Raw genomic sequence first — 17,705 nt, forward strand, 5'->3', positions numbered from 1 at the left:
GCTCCTAAATTTGTGAGTACGGCAGCGAGAACTACCGACATTCAGCCCATTGTTCCCTACTTTCCTGTTACACTGGTAAAGGTCAGGGGGTGCAGGCTGGGGACAGCCAATAACCTGTTCGCTCCCGGAGGACATTTGTTTTGGGATTATAGGTTACTTCCCTCTTTTTCCCGAATCCCTATCCCTTACGTTTTAATCACCACTTTGGTCCTGACGAAGCGCTAGGATCCACTAGGGACCGCGGGCAGCGCGAAACATGTTGACCACCCTTTCCATACCCTCTCTCTCATTTTAACCCTCACTCCAACGGGTCGAGAGCAGCGGGACTTATTTACATCCAGTTTCCCCTACTCAGAGTGTTAATCTAACACTATCCCCCGTTATTTTTTAGTAGAGCCTTTGGACCCACCAATAAATTGTTAGGGTACCGCAAGGTCTTTTTAGCTCCATCACGACACCATCTTCCCCCTTCCCCACACACCCGCACGCACAACTACGGCGACTCCATCAAAAGATCTCCGACAGAGAGCCCTCCCGAGGGCCCGTGAGGGACTGCAGCGCCACCCCCACGAGGAGCACCGCCCGATGATGATGCTTTGCACCCGCAAGGGTGTGTGAGGGCACTTCAAGTACCATCCAGGAGTATCTGGTCTCCATTACATTGTCATTTTCGAACCTTATCCACTACTTTCCCCCTGCCCTATCTCTCCCCCTTCCCACAGTAGACCATATCAGCACTGTTTTGTTTAGGAGCTGTTACCGTATTTGTACGTGTCGCTCCCGGAGGACTGCAGCCGTGTCGCTGGAGGGCCAAGTTGGGACACCGGATGGCGGGAAGAAGTAACACTGAGCGGTGATGCCTTAGCAGCAGCGAGCACAAGGGAGCCTCCTTACCCTGGCCTCACCCCCATTGGATTGTGAGTGCACAAGGGCCCAGGCGTGGCCTGACAGACCCAGAAGCAGTGGAGGAGCTGGAGGTGTCAGAGGCGGCACTGGGCATGCTCAGATAACTCTGAGGCTGACCCAGACACCTGTGGCAAGCATGGATCTTCCTTGCCTGTCACCAGAGCGGAGGAACTGAAGGGTACCAAGTCCACACACTGATTACAGACTCTGCTGCAGGCAATCATAGCGTGCTGTAGCAGGACTTTGAGACACCATCGAGAATATTGGGCGGTACTGGCCCGCATGTGGGTAATGGGAGGTTGTCATTTGGAAATCTATTGCAGCACACTAGGGTGGCAATATCACTGCCCAACCTGAAAAACATTGAAAGGTCATTGTTGGTTACTCTAGGGGAGTGATATATGCTTGAGGATGTTGTCTGCCTCCTGGGGCACTTACTCCTGGGGGAACTTGGGTGAACCACCCGGATGAGGAACACCGTCTGACTCATCCACCGCATACTGAATTACTTACAGACAGTACTGGTACACTGAGCAACGTGCAAGGAGCTGGCAGAGGCCACATCAGCAGTTGTGAGAGGGGTTGACCCAGAGTGGAAGCCTGATTGGTACCTGGACAGTCCTCGAGACACCATGATGGTGAAACAGAAGAACTCTAAAGCTGGTGAGGACCATCAAGCTCACTCTTCGACCGAGGTGCGCTCTTCCAAGGCTGGGGCACCTCTTAGCACGCAGCATATGATGCGAGACACTAATGTTAAATGTACAGACCTTCTTACTGCTGTGCAAAATCTGAAAAAATCCCTGGAGCCATAGTTGGACACATTGATCATTGACTGGACCCATATGCGAAACTAGCACAATAAACTGTAGGCGAAAGTGACTACGCAGGAGACAACAGTGTCAACAACATAGGCACAGATTAGGATACTACAAAAAGAGGTGGAACAATAGCAGCGAAGAGCAGATGATGTAGGGAGCCGATCTTGGTGATACAATATCTGATTGGTAGGATTACCTGAGAAGATTCTCCATAGAACGGGCTCATCGAGTGCTGGCATGACCCACCCCCATCTTGTCCCCCCCCCCCCGGGCGCCTCGGTGTCCAGTAGTGGCACGGCTGTGTAATTACTACAGCTACAGGCTGGAATGTGGAAAACCAGGCAGTCACAATCTTTCCAGATTACACAGCAGACATACAGAAACAGAGAGCCTCATACTACTCAGTGATGCAAAAACTCGGACAAATGGGACTTAAGTATGCTTTGATATTTCCGTAAAAATTCAAAGTACTTGAAGACGACAAGGCATCCATCTTTTAGTCGGCACAGGAGAACTGGGAGTGGCTGTAGGCCAGAGGAGAACGTCCACCCTCAACCAAATTGAGACAGATGGGGATGGAAGACTGTGAGGAGCTGCAGATCGGCCTAAAAGCTGCGGACCTGCCCGACCAAGGAACAGGTGGCTCATGAAGGAGTACAGGTGGTAGCGAAACTGCAAAGAATGAGGTCCCCCAGTTCTGGAGGACTGGACGGAGCTGGGGCACCCTCAATGTGTGGCTCCCTCCCTGATAAGATCCCAGAGCCCTTACTGGGGAGGGGGTCCGTCAGGTCACCCGATGACAGTAGATCTCCTGTGAAGCCTCTGATACCACTGTATCCTTTATACTAAATGTCTAGGCACAGCCGAGCCAACGGCTCTGTTGCCATGTACTACAATGCTGTGGATTTGTTGTGGTGGTGGGGAGAGGCACTGGATGTTATATGGATCTCTTCAATGCCCTAAATTATTACCATGCGCTATCCCGCACCATCCACAGGACTTATTTCCGTTCATTACGTCTTGCAAGGTTTGTGGCCGGTTGTCACACTGTTGTGCAGACGACTGTTACATTTGACCACAAGTCAGAAGTAGGGCGAGATGGCCCCCCGCACCCTCATCCTGGAATACATGGGGTGCGCAGATACATGGGCATTACATGGCTCCACAGGACTATAGACTATTCACATGGAAGGTGAGAGGAATGGATTCATATGTCAAGTGAAACAGGGTCTATGCTTACTTGCGGAGACACCAGGTACACTTTACAGGTCAATCAACAGTACGAAATCCTGAGGTCTATAGAAGTGCTAGGAAAGTGTGGAAAGGGGGAAGGGAATGTACCAAATGTATAAATACCCCTTGACAAGCATGTTAAATGGGGCCAAACTAGTAAGGGGAGACCCGATGCCGGGGAAAAGGAAAATGCAATTGCAAAGGACTCATTTTGCCCCAATACTATGCAGAGTAGTTTGTTCTTAAATAAAAAAAGAAAGAAATACTATCTCAGACCCTACTCAATATTGAAATGAATATCAAATAACCTCGAGTCACGTCGTTAGAAGTAATATGCCAGTCATAAATATTAAAGAATTGCAGACACCGGCTATTACAAACAGACCAAAACAATGACTCGAAAGAGACTTGTGTAACCTGTGTAGCTGACCTCGGTATACAGTCAATTAATTAATTTAGCAGAAATTTGATACAGCTTCTCAAATAAAAGGGCTAAATGCGACCAAATAGTAAAAGAAAGTAAATATTAGGTCGAATGAAAAGACCTAAACAATCTTTAGAGGGAGAGCCTCTGGGGGCTTACCTGTCCGTCGGTACGCCGGCGTAGTATAGAGCCTGAAGCCAGAGGTACCGGGACATTGAATCCACCTCCTTATAAAAGCCACTCCTATCACGGCAAAACAAGACACCCAAATGTCAAAAAAAAGGTATATTGCGCATGTCTGATGAAGGAGACGCTATATCTTCAAGCATGCGCACATAGTACAGTTCCAGGACTGCGCGCTGGCGCATGCGCATAAGTTTTAAGTCCATTCTCAATGATTCGCACTGGATAATATAAAACGTAATGAAAAATAAAACGTGTACTCGCAAATAAGACCTAGAGCCGGTGAATCACCGAACAGAGGGTCAAAAGCACATAACAGCTAATGCGCTAATGACAATCTCCAATTGTAAGTCCATTCACTCAAAGCAAAGTCTGCTCAAAGGCCAAGGTGAACAAAACAACTAAACGCGATCATAACAATACTCAGTATGTCTGTGATGACCACACAAAATTGGCTAGAGGTTACTTGTGTACCTTTATTAATAAAGTATGTATCTGCAATAATCCATGATGTTGGCCAAAGATTACAAATATTGATACATTTAAAGAGTAAGGAAGCAGATAATCAGAGAAGCTGAAGTATAAGGTAACAGAACAGACAAGATTAGGTTCCTACAATAGCAACCAGGGAATGTCATCATCCAAACCACTGATGTCTGACTGTAACTTGTGTACCCACCATTGTTCTCGCCTGAACAAAAACGTAGTTAAGTCGGTATGGTGAGGCGGAATGAATGGTTTTTCCAAGACTGTCCACTTTAAGTCACTAGGACTGTGTTTAACTGTAAGAAAGTGGTTAGTCAGCTTGGTTGAAGCCCTACCGCAACGGATGGTACTCTTGTGTTCAAGGATGCGGGTTTTCACCCGTCGAGTAGTCATCCCTACATACCGTAACGGGCATGGACATGTAATCATGTAAATTAAGTTGTCACTGTTACAATTGGTGTGGCAGTTAAGGACCCATGGTCTCAGTGATCCTATATCAATCTGTCGTTATGGATGTATGGGGGCAGGCCGCACAAGAGCTGCATAGTACTGGGGAAAGACCCCACAAAGTGTTCTGTGTCCCTTTCTTGTAAACACGGGGACGGGTGTGTACCAAGCGGTCCCTAATGTTACTGCTACGTTTAAAAGTAAACAGAGGTCTTGGTAATGATTCGCCACCTATATTTAGAATTCTCCAGTTAGACAAAACACTCTTCTTGATTTGATTAGAGAATTTACAGAAGGTGTGAACACATGTCAGTCTATTCATTGTCTCTTTCGAAGTGTTGGGTTCAAGTAAAGCTTCCAGATTATTATTGAAGGCCCGTTTGAAGGACTTCATCACTAATTGTTTTGGGTACTGCCTGTCTTGTAGTTGTTTAGACAGGTTACGAGCATGTTCCTGGTACTTCACAGTGGATGAACAATTCCTTTTCAAACGTAAAAACTGTCCGAAGGGCAGGTTATCACGCAGTGCTTGTGGATGCTAACTACCATACAACAAGAGGGAATTTTTGGCCATTGGTTTTCTGTACAATTCAGTACCAAGGCCTCCTTCAAAAGGTGAAATCAGAATATCCAAGAAGGGTAAGTGAGCCTTGCTATATTCGCAGGTGAAATTCAAAAATGCGTTACAATTATTCAACCAAGTTTTGAACTCAATAAGGGATGTCAAAGTGCCACGCCAGACTACAAAAACATCGTCAATATATCTTTTCCAGCGCGCATCCAAGATGGTCGCGTGAGCACAGGGCTCCCCGGACCCTCGCTGCTCCTCGGAATTTATCCTGACTTTATCCTGACTTGGTTGATGGAATCTGGAAGACGAATGCTGGCTGAACACTAAACTCCTTTCGGAAATCAAATCGGACCTGGCAATCCGGAGTTATGGTGGTTTGAACTTTTGAGGCCCACCCGATGGCTGTGCCCGATGCGAGGGTGATCTGTGGAGCCGGGGCGTAGTTGAACAACAACGGCAGCGGGGCTGTGCCAGTGGCCGTCACATCACTTTCGGTTTCACTTTTGGTCTTTGAGGGGCTGGACAGTGGACTTGCTTGGTGCGACTGGGCTTTCACTTTGCCTTCGCTTGATGCCTGTGTCTTCGCCTGCTGCCAGTGTGCTCATCGACGGTGGTCCCTTCGCTCCGCCACATTGCGGCCTGTGGTGCGGACCGCGTCTGCCTGGCCTGTGCCACCTCGATGCTTCCTCGGTGGTCCCCTTCGGCGATCGAGGTTCTCATGGGAGGCAGGGGAGACCCCGAGAGGCGCAAGACCAAAACATCCCTACGTGGGGGACCGGTCCAGACGAACAATATGGACCGCTACACTCAGGGTAAAGGATCCCCCGGGACGGCCAATGTCCCCCCGGAGGACACCAGTGGTGGCCCGTCCGTTTCTCCGGATCTGTCCCTGCAGGACATCATGGGCGCCATTAAGGGCATCAGAGAGACCATCGCTACGCAGTACGAGGCCTTGGCCCGTAAAATCGACACGGTGGCCATTGACATTACGCTAATCCGGGCGGATCTCTCTAAGACCAATGAGAGGGTTCAATCGCTGGATGTGCGGACGTCCTCCCTTGGTACGGACGTGTCGGACCTGCAGGCCACTCTCGGCGATCTCAAGTCGGCCAACGATCTGATGGCCCGGCGGCTGGAGGACTTCGAGGGACGGGCCCGACGCAATAACATCCGCGTCATAGGCGTTCCGGAGACCTCCGATAACCGCCCGGTTGATCTCCTGGTCGAGGAGCTCATCCTCGAACATCTTGCTCCCGCTGGCCTGAGTAAGTTTTTCGCTGTGGAGCGGAACCATCGAGTCCCAGGTGGCCGGCCGCGACCGGGGCCCCCCCCCGAGGCCTATCGTTGCGAGACTTTTCCATTACAGAGACCGAGACGCCATTCTGCAGGCCTCACGGGTCCATGGCCCGGTCCGACATGAGAACTCGTCCATTAACTTTTTCCCGGACTTCACCCAACTTGTCCAGAAACAGCGGATGGGCTTCCAGGGGGTGAAGCGGCGTCTCCGGGACCTCGGTCTCAAGTACTCTATGCTTTATCCTGCAAGGCTCCGAGTGGAACATGAAGATCGGACTACCTTTTTTGACTCTCCTGCGACTGTGAGTGACTGGCTGGATTCGCTGCCGGACCGGGGTGACCGGACTGGGCCCTCTGCCGGTACCGAGGGTGGCGGGTCTCCTTTGGAGTGACTTATGGTCCCTGACTCTGCCATGTTGTACTGTTCGGCTGGGTTCTACTTCTTTTGTGCATTTTGTTTCATTATGTTGTGTGTGGGGGGCGGGCGGGGACGGGTCCCTTCCCTCCTCCGGGGTCTTTTCGTAGAATGGGGTTTGTAGGGCGACAGGCACACTGCAAGTTGGGGTGGTTTTTTGGAACGCAGGGGTGCAGGGTGGGGGGTGTTGGAGTTGGGGGGGGGGTTGGTGGGTGGGTGGGGTTGTTTGGATTTGTGTTTTTTGTTTTCAAGGCGAAGTATTGCCTATGGTTCATCCTTGGGTGTTGCGCTCTTTGCTAGGGGGCCCTTGATCTACTGGAGGGGATGGGGGGGGACGGGTTGAGATTGATGTCTTGGAACGTCAATGGATTGGGGGACCGTATCAAACGGGGTGTTGTGCTGCAATATCTGCGTCGTCTGACTCCTGATGTGGTGTTCTTACAGGAGACGCATCTGGTTGGCAATGTTTGTCGGGCTATGAACAGGGGGGGATATCGACTTGTGGCCCACTCTGGTTTCACCACTGGTTCGAGAGGGGTAGGCATTCTCTTGCGAGCTTCACTTCCATTGGAGATCACCGGGGTGGACCTAGACGATAGAGGGCGCTATGTGGCTCTGACTGGGAGGTGGGAGGGGCAGTCCCTTTCCTTGATCTCGGTCTATGTTCCCCCGGGCCTCCAGAACTCCACCTTCTCAGACTTGGGTCGTATGTTGCTTGGGCTTCCTGACAGTCTTTTGCTTATGGGTGGGGACTTGAATTCGGTTGTCTCGGGTGACCTGGACCGTCATCCGCCCAGGGACCTCCCTGCTGCCCAGGCATGGCTTGGCGGACTCCTGGAGACCTTCGGTCTGGTGGACTGTTGGAGGTTAATGCATCCGACACAGTGTCAGTACACCTTTCACTCTGGGGCCCATGGGAGTCTCTCCAGATTGGATTATTTCCTTATGCCCGCGGCCCAGGCTACTCGGATTCGAGAGGTCAAACACCTGGCCCGGGGTATCTCTGATCACTCCCCACTGTGGTTGCTTTTTGACACTGGGTCGCGGTCCGCTGGGCGGATCGCTCCTATTAACCCTTGGTACCTGCGAGACCCCAAGATCCGTGATAGCCTGATTAAGTCGATTGATCACTATTTTCTTGAGAATGAGGGGTCGGTGTTGTCCTCGGTGTCCCTGTGGGAAGCTTTTAAAGCAGTGCTCCGCGGGCATGCCCTGTCCCAGATAGTGGAGGCTAAGAGGGTTAAGAGAGAGGCGGTTGTGACGCTGGAGACTGAAATATCGGGGCTGGAGGCAGCCTTGGAGGTGGGTGTCACCCCGGATGGGCTGCATGCCCTCAGCCTGAAGCAGTTTGAATATAAGTCTCTCGTCACTGATGCTGCCAAGACTATGTATAGGGAGCAGCAGGGTAGGTTGTATGACGCCGGAGACAAGGCGGGTAAGCTGATTGCCTGGTTGGACAAGAAGGAGAGAGTGAATCGTGTGGTCCCGGAGCTTCGGGTGTCGGATGGAGTGTGTGTGACTGAGCCTGGTGAGATTGTTGAGTGTTTTGCTGACCACCTCCGGGCAGTGTACTCCCCGGTGTCTGATAGAGATGAGGACGACTCTCGTCTTCTGCTTCGGGATATTGCCCTGCCCGGCTTATCCGTCGAGGACCGCGAGCTGATGGATGCCCCTTTGTCTGTCGAAGAGATAGCTACTGCGATTCGCTCCCTCCGCTCGGGCAAGGCTATGGGCCCCAACGGCCTGCCGATTGAACTATATAAGTTGCGCCCGGATAAAATCGCGCCTTTCCTCCGTCATATGTTTCAGGAATCGCTCGAGAGGGGTTCCCTTCCTGACTACCAGCGTCTGGCTACTATAGTGGTGATTCCCAAGGAGGGTAAGCCACGTGACCGCTATGCCTCATATAGGCCTATTTCCCTGCTAAATGCCGAACCCAAAATCCTTGCTAAGGTCCTCGCCAATCGCCTGCTGAGCGTTATATGTGACTTGATACATCCGGATCAATGTGGCTTCATCCCACATCGTAATACCGCTCTCAACTTACGGTGTCTGCACGGCGTCCTCGCTAGGGCTGAGTACTTCGCTGAACCGGCCATATTGGTTTCCCTAGACGCCACGATGGCCTTTGATACCATTGAATGGCCATTCCTTTGGGCCGTCTTAGCGAAGTTTGGTTTTGGGGAAGGGTTCCTTAGCTGGGTGAAGCTCCTTTATGCTGGACCAATGGCTCAGGTTGTTGTCAATGGGCGGGTTTCTCGGCCTTTCGCTCTCGGGAGGGGAACTAGGCAGGGGTGCCCGTTGTCCCCGCTGCTCTTTGCTCTCGCCCTGGAACCGCTCGCTGCCTGGCTCCGTTGGGAGCCCTCGATTAGGGGGCTCCGGTGGGCCCCGGGCTTCGAGGATCGGGTCTCATTGTACGCGGATGATATTCTCTTGTATCTCACCTCACCGCGGAAGTCGCTCAATGTTCTCTTTGATGTTCTTACTTCCTTCGGGAAAAACTCGGGTCTGATAATTAATTGGTCCAAATCTTGTGTGTATCCTATCTCTGGTGGTCTTCCTCTCTTGCCGCCTCGGCTTCCGCTCCAAATATCTCAGTCCGGCTTTAAATACCTGGGGGTGTAGGTTTCGTTGGATCCGGCGGTCCGCTATGAGCAGAATCTCCTGTCTCCACTCCGGCGTTTGAGGGCGGATACGGCTCGGTGGTGTAAGCTGCCCTTGTCTCCACTTGGTCGCGCGGCGCTGTTTAAAATGATGTCCCTTCCCAGATTCCTTTATGCACTCCAGAACTCCTTCGATGTCATTCCTGCGGCCTACTTTAGGGAGGTGGAGAGTTTGCAGAGGAGACTGGTTTGGGACGGGCGATCGCGTATCGCTTTGGCCAAGCTGACTCTTCCCTGGTATGACGGGGGCATCGCGCTTCCTGATATTAGACGGTACTATTGGGCCTCCCAGCTGTCTGCCATTAATCATGCAACGTACGCTCCTGGTTTGAACCCGGCATATGAGATGGATAAATTTCTGCTTCCCGGCGGTAACTATAACAGAGCGCTTTACTCTCGGTCCGCTGGTAGGACCCTTACGGGCCCTACCAGGATTGCGGTCCGTGTGTGGAAGGCGGCTAACGTAGCGATGGGCTGGAGTGAGCGTTTAACGTGCGCCACTCCTTTATTCGACTCAGACCGCTTGGGAAGCCTCTGGACAACGAAAGGCTTCGAGCGCTGGGATACGATCGGCATCAGCAGAGTGGGGGACCTGTGGGTTAAAGGTGCGGTTAAATCCTTCGCGGTGCTTCAGCGCGAGCACGAGCTTAGTGAAAGAGAGTTCTTCCGTTATGCACAGGTTCGGCACGCCCTGCTTTCGGTCTTTGGGGAGGGGACCACGGTCCCTTCTTCTTCGCCTCTCGAGGACCGCATACTCGATGGTCACGTCCCCGACAGTACTATCTCCCTGATTTACAAAAAACTGATAAACAATCGGGCTGACCTCTTGGTGCGTCTTCGGGAGGCATGGACGGGAGATGGGGTGGAGCTGGACGACGAGGACTGGCAGACTGCACTGTCATCCCCGAAGGAGGTGGCCGTCCCAGCCCGTCTCCGCCTGGTCCAGCTTAAGATTCTCCATAGTGTATATGTGACGGGCCCCCGCTTGGTCTCGATGGGGTTTTCTGACGACGGACTCTGTAAGCGTGGCTGCGGGCTCAGTGCCACTTTTCTCCATATCCTATGGGAATGCCGTGAGGTGGCGGAATACTGGCGCCGGGTGCATGATATTATGAGACGAGTCACCGGGGTCGCTCTGCTGCCGGAGGTGCGTCGTTGTGTGCTGAATGTATGGGAGCCCAATGACTACAATGCGGCTCAGGCTCGGTGGGCGGCCTTGGGGAACATGATTGCAAAGAGAGATATTGCACAGCTTTGGGGTTCCCAGCGGCCTCCCACCGTGTCCGTATGGAAGGAGAACATGGACTGGTGCATGTTCAGGGAGAAAACTGTGTATGTGGCTCGTGGTAAACCGGGGGCTTGGGGTAGAGTTTGGGGGCAGTGGAACGTGTATCGTGGGTCTATCTGTGCTCCCCCTTTGGTGGATACGTCTGGGGTTGCCTCGTCCCCCTGATCCTTGAGGGTTCCTTGTGTATCTCGTACTTTGGAGTACAGATTTGGTTCTCCCGTGGCCCCCCCCTCCCTCTCAGGTCTTCTTTTATTGACCGCCCTCGGGTGGTTGGGTGTTGACTCCCCCGGCTGTGGTTCGCCGCCCATTTCAAGTCGTTTCGCCTTGCTTTTTGTATTTTTATTTTTGTTGTTATTTATATTAAAAGTGTGTATTCTGATTTCCCTTATGTGCAGTCTGATCTACTGTGATATTGCGGAGCCCCTGTGGGCCAGTCATTGTTTTCTGATATGCTGGAACACTTCAAGTACTAGCGGCCGGCCCTGGTGGTTGTAGGCCCGTGTTTGTAACCCTTTCTATGCACAATAAAAAAATTTCAACAAAAAAAATATATATATCTTTTCCACACACGTATATGATCTTTGTATGAATTGTTAATACTGAAGATATGTTCTTGCTCGACTACGTGGACATACAAATTAGCCAGGCTGGGAGCAAAAATGCTCCCCATTGAAGTGCCAGACACCTGAAGGAACAACTGTTCCTCAAATTGGAAAAACTTCTCCTTCATGGCCAATTTTGCACATACGACGATAAAAGAAACCGGCGTGATGGAATCTGGAGGGTTGTCCAAAAGGAGAGTCTCGATGGCAGAGCGGGTCTCATCCTGTGTAATACACGCGTAGATTGACTCAACGTCAAAAGAGACGAGATAGTCAGTCTCTAAATCAAAATTCTGATCATTCACCAATATGAGAATGTCTTTAGTGTCCTTCAGGTAGGTGGGCATCTTGGCAACAAGAGGCCGTAAAAAATGATCAGAGAAAGAAGACAAAGGTTCAAGTAACGATCCTAGTCCAGAGATGATTGGGCGACCGAGAGGAGGTCGCTGGCTTTTGTGCACTTTCGGTAGTATATAAAAGTAAGGCACAATAGGAAAGGCTTTGACCAAAAATTGGGCCTCATTGGTAGTGATCCAGCCGTTCGCACTTGCTTCTTCTACTAGGATCTTGATCTCTTGTTGTAATCTCTTAGTGGGGTCCTCTTTCAATAAACTAGAAGATCGGACATCCTTTAGTTGTCTCAAACATTCTGTGCGATAGGTGGAGGTGTCCATTACTACGATTGCTCCCCCTTTATCTGCGGATTTAATCGTTATGGTGTCATCTGTTGCAAGTGATGTCAAGGCTTGTCGTTCTCTTTTATTGAGATTCTGATATCGTCTACTCTCAGTTGCACAAATGTTCGTGACCTGAGATGTGACAGCTTTCTCAAAAGTGAGAACTTGAGGAGGAACCTGGCTGGTAAGAGGATTAAATGTGGATTTATTTCTCAAGCCGGTATTTTTATCCTGATCATCAATTGATTCGGGGGAATCTTTCCGAAAGAAAAAATTCAAACAGATCTTACGAAAGAACTGGGCTAGTTCCTGCTTGATTTCGAATATATCACCCCGTCCCTTATTAAGGAGACACAATTCATCTTGATTCAACTCGGGGTCCGACGGAGAACCTAGCAGGACCGAGTTCTAGCACGACCTCGTTATAAACTTGAGCAACAAGATCTTGAATCCAGATGAATTGTCTCTCCTTAATAAGGGACTGGGTTTTGTACCTTCATATCAGACATACTGAGTATTGTTATGATCGCGTTTAGTTGTTTTGTTCACCTTGGCCTTTGAGCAGACTTTGCTTTGAGTGAATGGACTTACAATTGGAGATTGTCATTAGCGCATTAGCTGTTATGTGCTTTTGACCCTCTGTTGGGTGATTCACCGGCTCTAGGTCTTATTTGCGAGTACACGTTTTATTTTTCATTCCGTTTTATATTATCCGGTGCGAGTCATTGAGAACGGACTTAAAACTTATGCGCATGCGCCAGCGTGCAGTCCTGGAACTGTACGATATGCGCATGCTTGAAGATATAGCGTCTCCTTTATCAGACATGCGCAATATACCTTTTTTTGACATTTGGGTGTCTTGTTTTGCCGTGATAGGTCACGTACCATGTTAGGAGTGGCTTATAAGGAGGCGGATTCAAGTCCCGGTACCTTCGGCTTCAGGCTCTATACTACGCCGGCGTACCGACAGACAGGTAAGCCCCCAGAGGCCCTCCCTCTAAGATTGTTTAGGTATTTTCATTCGACCTAATATTTACTTTCTTTTACTATTTGGTCGCATTTAGACCTGTTATTTGAGGAGTTGTATCGAATTTCTGCTAAATTCATTAATTGACTGTATACCGGAGGTCAGCTACACCGGTTACACGAGTCTCTTTCGAGTCATCGTTTTGTTCTGTTTGTAATAGCCGGTGTCTGCAATTCTTTAATATTTATGACTGGCATATTACTTCTAACGACGTGACTCGAGGTTATTTGATATTCATTGCAATATTGTAATATCATGCTACTTGAGTTGGGTCTGAGATAGTATTTCTTTCTTTTTTTTATTTAAGAACAAACTACTCTGCATAGTATTAGGGCAAAATGAGTCCTTTGCAATTGCATTTTCCTTTTCCCCGGCGTCAGTCTCCCCTTACTAGTTTGGCTCCTTTTAACATGCTTGTCAAGGGGTATGTATACATTTGGTACATTCCCTTCCCCCTTTTCATTCATATAAGACATGTTTTGTTAACAATTGGTTATCACCGTCTTTTTCAGAGCGGTGCCCCTTTCCTAAGCGGTTGCCAGGTAGAGGTGTGGTGACTTACCCAGTATTAACGGGTGAGTTTACTTTACTTTATTTTTTCTTTTTCGGATTTTCATGTTAAACACAACCAGTTTTTGATATACCTAGTATCCTTACATTGATGTTGATGGTTTGTGTTAGTTTGTAGGTAATATTCATCATTTACGGGCACATCAAGATAATTTGGGTCCCTGTATCCTTTTTTGCGTTACTTCACTGTTTCACTTGTATGCAGCAGCATCATGGGTCCTGACGAAAGCCTACTTATAGGCCATATGGCTGAAACATGTTGACCGATTAGTGTTTGTAATTTAGACTGCTGGTGCACTGTTATTTTAATCCCGGTCAAGAACGTTTCATAATAAAGGTTTTTTAACGTCCTCGAGCTAGTTTTAACCTCACCTTTCCTCACAGTTTTGAAAACAATTTTGTTGCGCTGCGCTCTCACTCATACTATTAGCTCTTCATTTGTGGATTTAGTATATCCAATACCATACTTAAAACATTCCCGAGCTCCTCCCTCTCAGAGAGGGGGTTGTAGCCCCCAGAGGAACTAGGTTTTTCCCCTGGGAGGAGAATCCCAAATGATGAAGCATGTCACCTTTGGTGAGTGAGGGATTTCGTCCTGTAAAGGGATATGCCCAAAGATAGGTCTGTTCGGCTTATTCACTGGTTTTGTTTCACTTTTTACCTTTACTTTGATTAAACATTTGTAGTGGTTTTTCCACACTTTCCTAGCACTTCTATAGACCTTAGGATTTCGTACTGTTGATTGTCTTGACATTGGGGAACAAATCCTGTGCGGTCTTTAAACCTTCCCTAGGAACCTCCGGCTTTGAACCGCATTTTTGTTACACTTTACATGTCTCCAGGAGACACATCACAGTAGCAGAACTTACAAAACTACGTTTGCGCTGGTGGGGTGGTGTTCTCGGCATGTTCTTCTCGCGTTATGCCAGGAGAGTGTTAGTGTGAGTGGCTCCGGGGTCCTCTTCATGGTCTCTAATACGAAGCTAGATCCTGAGGGCCGCTACGTGGTGGCGGTGGGGGCACTGGATGGGTTCCCACTGACATTGGTAGTGGTGTACACCCCAAACGCAGGCCAGACAACCTTCTTCACAACCCTAACTCCTACACTATTGGCAGAACCCGAGGATCCAGCAGTTTGGTGCAGAACTTCAATGGGGCCATGGACCCAATGACAGAGAGCCACACCCTGAAGCACAATCATTTTTTTTTTTTTTTTTTTAAATTATTTTTATTGCAGGAATTAGTAAATCTTTACAGAATCGGCCAGCATTACATCTCAAGCCGGAGCATTGAAACCCAACCCTCCGATCCCCTCCGAAAGTGGTTTACACAGCCGTTCAGCCCACAACCCTGGGGTCGGGCGGCGAAAGTCCGTGGGGGCTCAGGAGGTTGTCGAGGTCGGCCCGGAGGATTCGCTGTCCTTCATCTGCTTTTCTAAACAACCCTATAACTCCAAAACCACCCCCCCCCCTTAAAACCCCCCAATCCCAGAAAAACCCTCCCCCCCCCCCCCCCCCGCCATCAGCGCGCGGTATCAACCGCAACCGGATCTTCTCGGGTACCCATGGGGAAAGCAATAAAGCTGACAAGTGCAACCGTCTAACGGGACTCAGGGCGCGCCGCTTCCTCACGTTCGGCATCGCCGGGGGCGCAATATTCCCTAAGGGCCTGCACGAGCATCTCCCACTCCAGCGCTGTCTCCTCGGCCTTCTCGTTACGCTGCCTCCAAGCTAGCTGGTATCTAAGCGTACTCTCCCCCGCCGCCCACTTCAAAAATTCGCTGTGCCATCGGCTCCCTGTCGGGCCGGTCCGTGCCTTCCAATTCCTGGTCACCTCCCGTTTAGCAAGGAGCAGCCCCAGATCGATGAATTTACTAGATATTTTATTCTTGGGGGTATGAGGGAACCAATGCAGAAGACCCACCGCCGCATCCAACGAAAGGGATCTCCCCGTCGTTTCCTCCAGGGTCTTCCCCACTTCCTCCCAGTAGGCCGACAATCCCGGGCAGGCCCACAGCATGTGGAGAAGGTCCGCCTCCTGGGCCGGGCACCTGGGGCACTCCGCTGAGGCCGCCGCAAAGTATCGCCTGATTTTCACCGGGGTCAAATATGCTCTATGGAGCACATAATAGTGGACTAATTGAAAGCGGGCGTGGCGTGTGCCCTTCCAGGCACGCCGCACCAGCTGAGCCCAGGTCGTCTCTGGGATCTCCTTGCCAATGTCCTCCTCCCATCGGTTTCTCAGGGTGGTGAGGGGAGCCAGCCCCTCCTTGAGCAGTCTACCGTAAAGGCATGTGACCGCCCTTACCGTGCCCGCGGACATCATCACGTATTGGCACACTGGGACCCTGGAGCACAATCATGTACGGTCTTGCACCAGCTAAGCACATGGGTACATAACATGCAGTTAGGAGAAATCTAGAGATTGCTACAACTAGCAGAGAGGAATACTCGCATTATTCAGCAGTACACGCACTACACTCCAGTTCAGATATGATGTTTGGCTCCTCCAACCTCATTCCACAGTGCACGCACGCGGAATACTTGGGGCATACCATTTCGGTTCAGAACCTCTTGCTGGTATCACTCAAGTGCGGGTGGCCTACCTGGCGTCTACCTACATCTGCATTGGACAACGCAGGATTCAATGCTCAGATAGCCAAAGGCATAGAACGCTACTTTCAGGAAAATGAGGGGTCTGCCTCAGGAGCACTGAAAAAAATAATCTTGAGGGGGCTGTGCTTGAAAACAGTGTATGAAGTGCGGAAGAGCTCGACAACAGAAGTACTTAACATAGAGGACCGCATTAGGGTACTCGAGAAAGATGGGGTGCTGACCAAGATAGTCGCCTAGCACTGACAGCCTTATGAAATGACTATAGGGCACTGCTAAATTTGACAAGACCTACCTTCAGTGACATGAGCATGGGGATAAGGCTGGTCGTCTGCTGGCTTGGCTCCTAGGAGCTGAATTCCCGAACTACCCAATTCTGGCTGTACGCGTGCGATCAGGACAAGTGGTTAAATCACAAATTGAGATCAATGCAACCTTTGAGGCCTGCTATAAGGGGAGACTGCAGAGATAGCGGCAGACGCAGCTGACACGTACCAGTGAGAATACAAGCCCCCGCAGTCAACCCCCTACAGCAGCAAGAGCTGGATATGGTACTGACTTTGGAGGAAGTGAAGGGGGAGCTAACACAAATGGCGCATGTGTAGATACCAGGCACAGATGCACCCCAATCTAGTTTATGCCTTCTACCAGACTCTGTTGGCGTCCGAACTATTGAAGGTGGAAGAGGAGGCGAAGGTCAGTAGGCATCTCCTGCCAAGCTTGTGTAATGTGATTAGATTACTGGCGTAAATATCTAATATATGGAAATGTAAGGTGATGATGCAGTTTCTCAGCCTCAACTGAGAACTGTTGTTAACTTCAAGCTCTATATTTACCCCCTCCTTCATATAAGCTCTGGTAGTTTTACTTTAACATTTAGAATTTTACAAAATTCTTGATGAATTTGTTAGATGAAGTAGAACACTAATGAACCATTCCACAAAATGTATAATGTTCCAGGGGCCCCATTTCCTAGAGGGTGCACTTTCCCTGTTTGCAGCACAGCACACCTTCAAACAGGTGCACCGTTCACAAACAGGGAAAGTGCATCCTAGACTGAATGCGCAGCCCTCAGGGCAAGCGCAAACTCCTATTACCCTGGGTATAGCGCATTCAGTGACATACCGAGAAGCTGCTTGAAAGCTGCTCCGTGTTTCAATTTGCAGGCGGCACCAGCCTGCACTTGTAAAAATAGAGAGAGATCCCTCTGATGGTGAGTGCAGGGAGTGTCTAGGCCTGCCTGCAAGGAAATGTCTGGGGGTCCATAGGACCCCCTAGATGCCCTCCAGACAACAGCCATCAGGAGGCTCACTGATAGTGTGCCACCTTTTGTGGCAAACTGACAGCTTCTTTACCTCGGAGCCAGCATCTATAAATTGGCGCAGGCGTAAAGGTAAAGAGATTCCCTCATTTGCATGGGGTGACTCCCCCATACAAATGAGGAAACGCCTTCTTGAGATAGAGCTGGTACAAAATGTCCCACA

General features: G+C 50.0%; 1 protein-coding gene across 2 annotated transcripts in view; it reads right to left on the reverse strand.

The window, feature by feature from the left end:
* LOC146855855 (uncharacterized) overlaps positions 1 to 17,705 on the reverse strand; it is a 72,421-nt gene that overhangs the window by 41,468 nt on the left and 13,248 nt on the right. The window contains exon 1 of one of the 2 annotated variants that reach the window (XM_085653798.1): positions 3,544 to 3,563. The exons of the other annotated variant lie outside the window; for it this stretch is intronic. The gene's annotated coding sequence lies outside the window, so the exon portion shown is untranslated. Of the gene's footprint in view, positions 1 to 3,543; positions 3,564 to 17,705 lie in introns of those variants that run through there. 2 annotated transcript variants of the gene reach the window in all.

Source organism: Triturus cristatus, chromosome 4_1, assembly GCF_964204655.1.
Source record: "Triturus cristatus chromosome 4_1, aTriCri1.1, whole genome shotgun sequence".
Lineage (NCBI taxonomy): Eukaryota > Metazoa > Chordata > Amphibia > Caudata > Salamandridae > Triturus > Triturus cristatus.